Below are 9,262 nucleotides of genomic sequence, written 5' to 3'. Positions count from 1 at the left end.
GTGCAGGTGATGGCGAGTAGTGGTGGCCGGTTTAATGGAGGTAAGTTTGTGGTGGTTTAGCGGCTGGAGAACAGTAATAATGAAAACATGTAGGTTCGTTGATGGGGTGATGGTTTTCCAGGTGGGTTGTGGTTGTGGGTCTTTACCCAAAATAAAGTAGATAAGATATAGTAGCAACCGAAATGGCTATTTTGTGGTGGTTTTCGGTTTATAAGTGAACAAAGAAAAATATACAGCAGTAGTAACAGTAGGTACGATGATGATTTGGATATGGATTCAACAAAGAAATGAAAAGAGAGGAAGAGTGAAAGAGATGGAGAAAGGTGGTGATTTGATTCAAATGGTGTTAAGGTGGTGGTTTGATCCTAACGGTTAAGAGGGAGAGAGGAGAGTAAGGAGTTGATTTATCGTAGTGAAGTGGTGGTTGTTCTTGGTATTTCCCAGCTACTCAAATAGAAACCGAAGATCGAAGGTTATGGAAGGTAATAGACGGGTGTTCTTGGTGACAGTCGAAATAGAAGATCATAAGTGGTACGATGGTGGTATTTTGATAAAAGGCTAGATGATTGTTATGATCATATTGATGATCAGTTAAGAAGAAGATAGAAATGAAGTGGTGATGTTATGGGACCAGTTTAAGTGCGTGTGTATATTGTATATATAATATAGATAACCTAAATCCAAAAACAGTGAATCTTAATCACAGTATCAATTATCAATAGTAAGTTTCAATTAAGCACATAACTTCTTCAATCTAATCAACTCACGGACCACAAGAAAAATTAGGATAAAGTAAAAGATGATATAGAAGTTTAACAGATTGGGCGTACATATCTTGAGTTTTTAAATTATATTTAATATTAATGATTAACAAACCTAATAATAATACTTTTAATAATATTAGAAATAATAAAAATACTAATAATAATAATAATGGAGATAATAATAATATTAATGATAAAAAAATAATTAATAATATCAATAAAAATAATTATTAATAATAATAACATGATAAAAGTAATAAAAATAATAAAAATGATAATTGTTAGTAATCTTGTTAATAATGATAATAATATATATTTTGATAAAGATAATAATAGTAATAACTAATAAAAATGATAAATGATAATAATAATAATAATCATAATAAATGGTATTATTTTTATAATAATAATAATGATGATAACTATAATAACAATAATAATTACTAATAATATTTAAATTACAACTAGGTTACAATTCTAATCATTCTTATAATAGTATTTATAACTATATATATATATATATATATATATATATATATATATATATATATATATACACACACACACACATACACACATTCATTTACAATTAATTGTTCGTGAATCATCGGAAGCGGTCGAAGGGTAATTGCATATATGAAAATAGTTCAAATTTTTTGAGACTCAACATTATAGACTTTGCTTATCATGTCGAAATTATTAAATTACATAAAGATTTGGTTCAAAATAAGTCAAAATTTTCCGGGTCCTGACAGTACCTACCCGTTAAAGAAATTTCGTCCTAAAATTTGACTGAGATCATCATGGCTAACAATAAAAATGTTTTCATGACGAATATGAGTTGATAAATAGAGTTTTATCACCATTGAGTAATTGGGATAAAATAATTCGATTACTCGATTAGTATTAATGAAGCTATCGCAAAAGATTGAAATGAGGAAAATGAGATTCGTTTTATTGTTTGACGTAGTCAGGGTTGAATTCCAGAATTCAAGGGATTTAAATAAAATCTTTGTAATCTATAAGATTTGATTCTTCGGTAAATAAGGAAATTAGGATTCTCTTTAATTTAATGCGGTCATCTGCCTCGATCGCTTCGCTATAAATGAACCTCTTCCGTTCCTTTTATTTTCATCACTCCTATAATTTCTTCATCAATCTATTCTTCCAAGGATTGTGAAAATGCTCAATCCAGTTCCAATTCTGAATATTATTCTGGTCATTGCAACAATAATTCTTCTTTTTCATTTGCCACCAGAAGAAATCTGTTTACTTCTATTACGCTCTAGGGATTATTGTATTCCTGATCCTCCCGTACCTTTATCTTGCTATTCGCATAGACATACACGGTTTATGATCTTTCTTGTTTGCTGCGATTTATACTCCAAGTTGTATTTCGAGGCTCCATGTTTTTGTTTTCTCCCCGACCTGAAGTAAAGCGATTAAGATGTCTCGAATTCGTAGGTATGAAATTTTGAATGAACATAACTTAATGTTCTAAGCGGAAAAGAAAGGTAATAGCACGATTTAATTTGTTAAATTACCAGAAGTTACGGAAAAGACAGAACCATCAAGAAAATATTTTCTTGATATGTTTAGAGGTTAAGTAGAATGAAAGAATCTTGTAACATGGCACATAATGATGGTACTGTTAATCATCACATTCCATTAGAAACTCAGCATGACTTACTGTAATATAATCACGTTAATCAAGTGTCATTATATTATACTAACTCATGCTTCAGTTCCCAACACTACTTCAAAAACATTCATATTTTAAACTCGAAGGTTTCAGAATTTAGAACTAAAATAGTTTCTTTTTTGATGTAACACAGATAGCGCGAAGATGTAAATGATTTCGGATAAGAATAGTTATGAGAATATCTTTAGAAATATCGAGGATATTTATAATGAAAGATATGATGATATCTTAGAATATCTAGAATCAGAAGATGATGAAGAATAGTGTTCGTAAGATTTTAGAGTCAAGAGCAAGGTATTCGTTAATGACTTCAGTAGATAATGAATCATTTGGATTCTTTGAAGGCAGATTTAGTCTTTGTGATTTGTCCACAACCTCCTTCATGATCTGCTCAATCCGTTTTCCAGTTCCAAACCTTCTCATTTTCTGAGCTTTACCAACACGCTATTCTTTATCATCAAACTTTTGCCTGTTAAGGTCGTTTACAGTTTTTTTTTGCTTCATTCAGCTTTTTCAACATTTCGAGTATTGATTCGCAGACTGGTTGCTTTTTAGAATTTCAGAATGGAAGATCATAATTCTAAGAGATAAATGTTATATGTATACATATAACTGTTGATGTAGAAATGCTGCGAGATTCAAAATACTGATTGCTGATGTCCCGGTACTTGGTATGGAAATTCTCGTTACAAGATGCGGATGAGTATATGATAGGGTTTTAATGAACAAATATAATTGTTTTTCGGAGAGCCTTAAGCTAATGAGTAATGAAGTTGCTGGTAAGTTTACTGCTAATGTGGTGGAATATAAACGGTTCTCCGGTAACGATGATGAAGGGGCAAACGTATATATCAAAGTTATAATAAGACTTATTCGAATGAAAGGTCGATGTTGATTTGTTGGAGCTGTGACAAAATTGGCTAATTTGAAAAGGAATTGCAAAGTTATTTTCGGTAATAACAATGCCAAAGGAGCTAGCACAGATACGTGTTAAACGTTTACTCAGTTTCCGAGAGTTTTTTAGGTGCATAACTATATGCATAAATCTTTCCTTCCGTAGATAAAGTGCGGTTGGTTCATCCTCTCGATTGAGGTATTTTCAAGAATCATGAAAAGTTTGAACGCAGATTGTAATCGTCAAGATACAAATTAGGTTTAAGATGAAATCAAGTGGCAAACTTGAAGAATTGTTTAGTTTCATATGTTATAATCAATATTTTAATTCATTTTTAATTGTCCAATGTTGGTAGTCCATAATTAGTAATTCAATAATTCATATGCAGTTTAATATATAATATTCGAATTAATTAATACGTATCATGACCCATTGTATACATGTCTCAGACTCGATCACAACTCAAAGTATATATATTATTTTAGAATCAATCTCAACCCTGTATAGCTAACTCGATCATTACTGCATATAAAGTGTTTATGGTTATTCCAAATAATATATATAGATGCGTCGATATGATATGTCAAAACCTTGTATACGTGTCCCGATATTTAAAGTGCGTAAAATAAATAACAGAAATTAAATGACGATAAATAAAATTGTGAGATTTAAAATTGCGATAAATAAATTGTGATAAATAAATGTAATAAGGAATTAACAGTTAGCTAGGAACAGTTAGCTAGGATTTTGTTAGCTGGATTCTTAATAGAATTTCTCATAGTTAATTCGTTTGTTTCTAACAAATTTTATTTTGTCCAATGTTTTCTTCATTATGCCACTTGTTAGATTCTGATAGATCAAAATCCAAATATGAAGTTGAATGAAAATGGTTATTTTGCGGTGAATGGATTCATATATCTGTGGATGTAAGTAGGATAGTAAATGACTGTTGAATCAGATTCGAAGAATGTACAGTGTAACTTTAAAGTGAAATCTAAATATTTCTAGGGTAGTACCTACCCGTTAAAATATTTTCACCATTAACAGTTTGTACAAAAGAATTTTTAGTTACAATCTTTATGAAAATATACTTACATATATATATTTCTTCAGATGTAATCATGAATTTAATGAGTTAATATGATATTAATCTCACTTGATTTACCGTTAGAACAAGAATATACAATCTTTAAAACATTAGAGATTACATAATCGCCATGTAGAACGAAGATAATTGATGTAGAACAGATATGTAGAATACATAATCTCTAAGACTTTAGAGATTACATAATCGCCACCTAATAGTTCTCCAATGAAGTTATGAATCAATACTTCATCGTTGATTTTTATTAGTAATCCCTGGTATCTATGATGCGTATGATGTTGATGCTCGAGGTACAGATTGTGATGTTGAGGTGTGGGATGCGGATGTTGCTGTTGGTGGTGGTGATGGTACTGTTGGTGCCGGTAATGCTGCCGGTGTTTGTAAGTTGTGCACCATATTTTCCAAAGCTATTACTCGGACGTGAAGCTCGTTGACTTCTTCTATTACTCCAGGATGATTGCCGGTTAGAACGAGGAGATGAATAAGATTTAGAATTCGAGATATTATATAATCGTTGCGAGATATTCTGGAAATGAGAGTTAAAATGGTGTTTCAGACTGGTTCGCGGGTAAATGCTTCAGGTTCATCGCCAAGAGGTGAATTCGGTTGGTGGAAGGGATCACCTTCTTCTCGTCTCCATTGATTAAGTCGACTACGAACCCATACTCAATTCATCCAGAATTGATGATGGCTGATTGGTTGATCCATTCCGGTTACACTGCCTTCGGAGCTCGAGTGGAAATCCATATCGGAATAGTTGTTGGAATCCGAGGAATTTGAACTAGTTGCGAGTTTCATCGTGCACAGTCAGATAAAGGATTTTCGATAGGAAAAAGATTATAGGATTTAGTTTGGTATTCTTCAATACATAATTTACATATGTATATATAACACCAAAATCCCATAAGTTACGGAGGAATCTTCGAAAGCTGTCAGACAAAGTTTATAGTAAAAGATATGCTATGAATTTATCTATACACTATCTATGCAATAAGTGCAGGAAGATGTGTCTAGACTTAGGAATGCTAAGTAGGAAATTTCCAACAAGAAATGATAAGCAAAACTTTTGACATGCAGACACGATCGAAGTCCAGACTCACTAATGCATCTAAACAACTATCAGTTAGACACACTAATGCAAGAACTGGTTCGCTAAGACCACCGCTCTGATACCACATGAGACGACCCGTCCCAGTACATAATGATGAATACAATAACATATGATTACATCGCGAGGTATTTGACCTCTATATGATACATTTTACAAACATTGCATTCGTTTTTAAAAGACAACCTTTCATTACATCGAAAGTTGACAGACATGCATACCATTTCATAATATCCAACCTATAAATGACCTAATCCGTCATTTAATTAATAATAATTTCTATTGTACTCAACGACTTGAATGCAACGTCTTTTGAAATATGCCATGAATGACTACAAGTAATATCTCTAAAATGAGCAAATGCATAGCGGAAGATTTCTTTCAAACCTGAGAATAAACATGCTTTAAAGTGTCAACCAAAAGGTTGGTGAGTTCATAGGTTTATCGTAATCAATCATTTCAATATTTTAATAGACCACAAGATTTTCATTTTTCATTTCTCATAATCATCATATTGCAATTCTGCATAAAAATCATTCATATGGATTGAACACCTGGTAACCGACATTAACAAAATGCATCTAGAATATTCCCAAAAAATAAAATCGAAGTACTAAAGCAGTTCAAATTCTCTGACTGGGGCTTGTCAAGGCCCATAGATCTATATTTAGGATTCGCGTCAATTGGTGACAATTATAATAAACATCAATTCTTAGGCTACCAAGTTCAACAAGGGCGATATCCGGTATAACAATTCAACCATAGAATGTAGTTTCGATTACTTGTGTCTATATCGTGAAATATTTATAAAAGCAGCGCATGTATTCTCAGTCCCAAAAATTTATATTGCAAAAGCATTTAAAAAGGGAGCAAATGAAACTCATAATACGATATTTTGTAGTAAAAATATGCATACGACGAAAATGAACAATGCAAGGTTGGCCTCAGATTCACGAACCTATATCAGTTATATATATATTAAAACACATAACAGTAATCGAACAAATTTATGTATTATTCTTAGTGATATACTTATTATATTTAATAATTTATAGGTTTCATTAATAATTTAGTTAGATATATTTACTTTAGATAAATAATTGTTATTTATTATAAAAATACTAGTAATAATATTGATAATGATAATAAGAATGATAATACTTATAATAATAATGAAAATGATAATTTTAATAAAAATACCTTTGTTAATAATGATAAATGATAATTTTTATTGATAATACTAATATTAATAATAATAATAATAATAATAGTAATGATAATAATAATAACTAACATAATAATTTTACTACTAGTGATAGTTATGATAATAATATTAGTAATAATAATAATAATAATAATAATAATAATAATAATAATAATAATAATAATAATAATAATAATAATAATAATAATAATAATAATAATAATAATAATAATAATAATAATAATAATAAAAATAGGCTACCTTCAAAACAAGCTCCAAAAAAATAAACGCCCCCATCCGAACTCGAACCCGAGACCTCACGCTAAAGCACAAATACCCTTAACCAACGAACTGCTTGTCACTTTCTTAATATCACTCGCGTGTCTATATCTTTATTATATACAAAACGTTTACCCTCTTCCTCATTCATTAACAGAAGTCCAGAATGTTAGCCCATAAGTAACGAAATGAAACTGACCCAGTTAACAATTTGGAATCCCAATTAGTACCTCATTTGTTGGTAGATAAACTACGACTAGTAACCAGTCACAACAGCCGTCATCATCATAATCATGTCCATTGTGATCATTATCTATCTATCTCGCTGTAACCATCATCGTCCTCACCACGGTTTCATTATCTCATCAACTAAATTATTATCTTTATTCATCTCATTCTTCCGTTCATCTTCATCATACACTAATGTCATCATATTCTAATCATAATCATAAGCAAAATCATAATTTTCATTGTTTCTAAATTGATTCAAAAATGAAACCGTTACCTATCCTCATAACCATATCACCATCTTGAAGATTCACATAAAATCATAATCTAATCATCATTTATATTGAATCATAATCATCGATTAACATCATGATTTTCTTACTTCATTATCATCTTAACTAAACATCATTTTAATCTAATCTAAACATCAATTTTTTTACCTTGATAATCGCATGTGGACATGTGGGTTTGATATCCTTGACCCATAACAGACAAAGTAGCTTATTTAAATGATCAAGTGGGAACTTTTGTTTGGTAACTTTCGGCCAAAATAAACAACAGCTCAAAAGTCAAATAATTTAATCAGGAGTAGATTATAAGACCCCACGATGATCATTACTACTAATATATTAATAAGATGATGATTAATTTGGGTCTTAAAGTGATCCCTTTTGTTCGACAGAATTGTATAAGTGTATATGGGATGCTTTTACAGCTGGAACGAGCACAACAGGAAAGGGAAAAAAAATATAGGAGCTGCTACAGTGATTAAGTTTGTAGTTCAAACACTAGGTGGGTTTCAATGGTGTATTAAGTTGTTTCTGGTCATAACAGGAACGACAAAAAGTAACAGCAGCAGTGAATGCAACATGGATTGAATGATTGCAGCCGGTTACATTAACAGAAGAAGAATAGAAGATGGTGGTAGAAAGTGGTTCTAGTGGTGTATTAGCAGTGGTGGTTTGTTAATGGTATTCGACGGTGGTTTTGAGGTGCAGGTGATGGCGAGTAGTGGTGGTCGGTTTAATGGAGGCAACTTTGTGGTGGTTTAGCGGCTGGAGAACAGTAATAATGAAAGCATGTAGGTTCGTTAATGGGGTGATGGTTTTCCAGGTGGGTTGTGGTTGTGGGTCTTTACCGAAAATAAAGTAGATAAGATATAGTAGCAACCGAAATGGCTATTTTGTAGTGGTTTTCGGTTTATAAGTGAAGAAAGAAAAATATACAACAGTAGTAACAGTAGGTACGATGATGGTTTGGATATGGATTCAACAAATAAATGAAAAGAGAGGAAGAGTGAAAGAGATGGAGAAAGGTGGTGATTTGATTCAAATGGTGTTAAGGTGGTAGTTTGATCCTAACGGTTAAGAGGGAGAGAGGAGAGTAAGGAGTTGATTTATCGTAGTGAAGTGGTGGTTGTTCTTGGTATTTCCCGGCTACTCAAATAGAAACCGAAGATCGAAGGTGATGGAAGGTAATAAACGGGTGTTCTTGGTGACAGTCGAAACAGAAGATCATAAGTGGTACGATGGTGGTATTTTGATGATAGACTAGATGATGGTTGTGATCATATTGATGATCAGTTAAGAAGAAGAGAGAAATGAAGTGGTGATGTTATGGGACCAGTTTAAGTGCGTGTGTATATTGTATATATAATATAGATAACCTAAATCTAAAAACAGTGAATCTCAATCACAGTTTCAATTATCAATAGAAAGTTTCAATTAAGCACATAACTTCTTCAATCTAATCAACTCACGGACCACAAGAAAATTTAGGATAAAGCAAAAGATGATATAGAAGTTTAACAGATTGGGCGTAAATATCTTGAGTTTTTAAATTATATTTAATATTAATGATTAACAAACATAATAATAATACTTTTAATAATATTAGAAATAATAAAAATACTAATAATAATAATAATGGAGATAATAATAATATTAATGATAAAAAAATAATTAATAATATCAATAA

Source organism: Rutidosis leptorrhynchoides, chromosome 2 (genome assembly GCF_046630445.1).
Source record: "Rutidosis leptorrhynchoides isolate AG116_Rl617_1_P2 chromosome 2, CSIRO_AGI_Rlap_v1, whole genome shotgun sequence".
NCBI classification, from domain to species: domain Eukaryota; kingdom Viridiplantae; phylum Streptophyta; class Magnoliopsida; order Asterales; family Asteraceae; genus Rutidosis; species Rutidosis leptorrhynchoides.
This window is presented reverse-complemented; position numbering follows the sequence as displayed.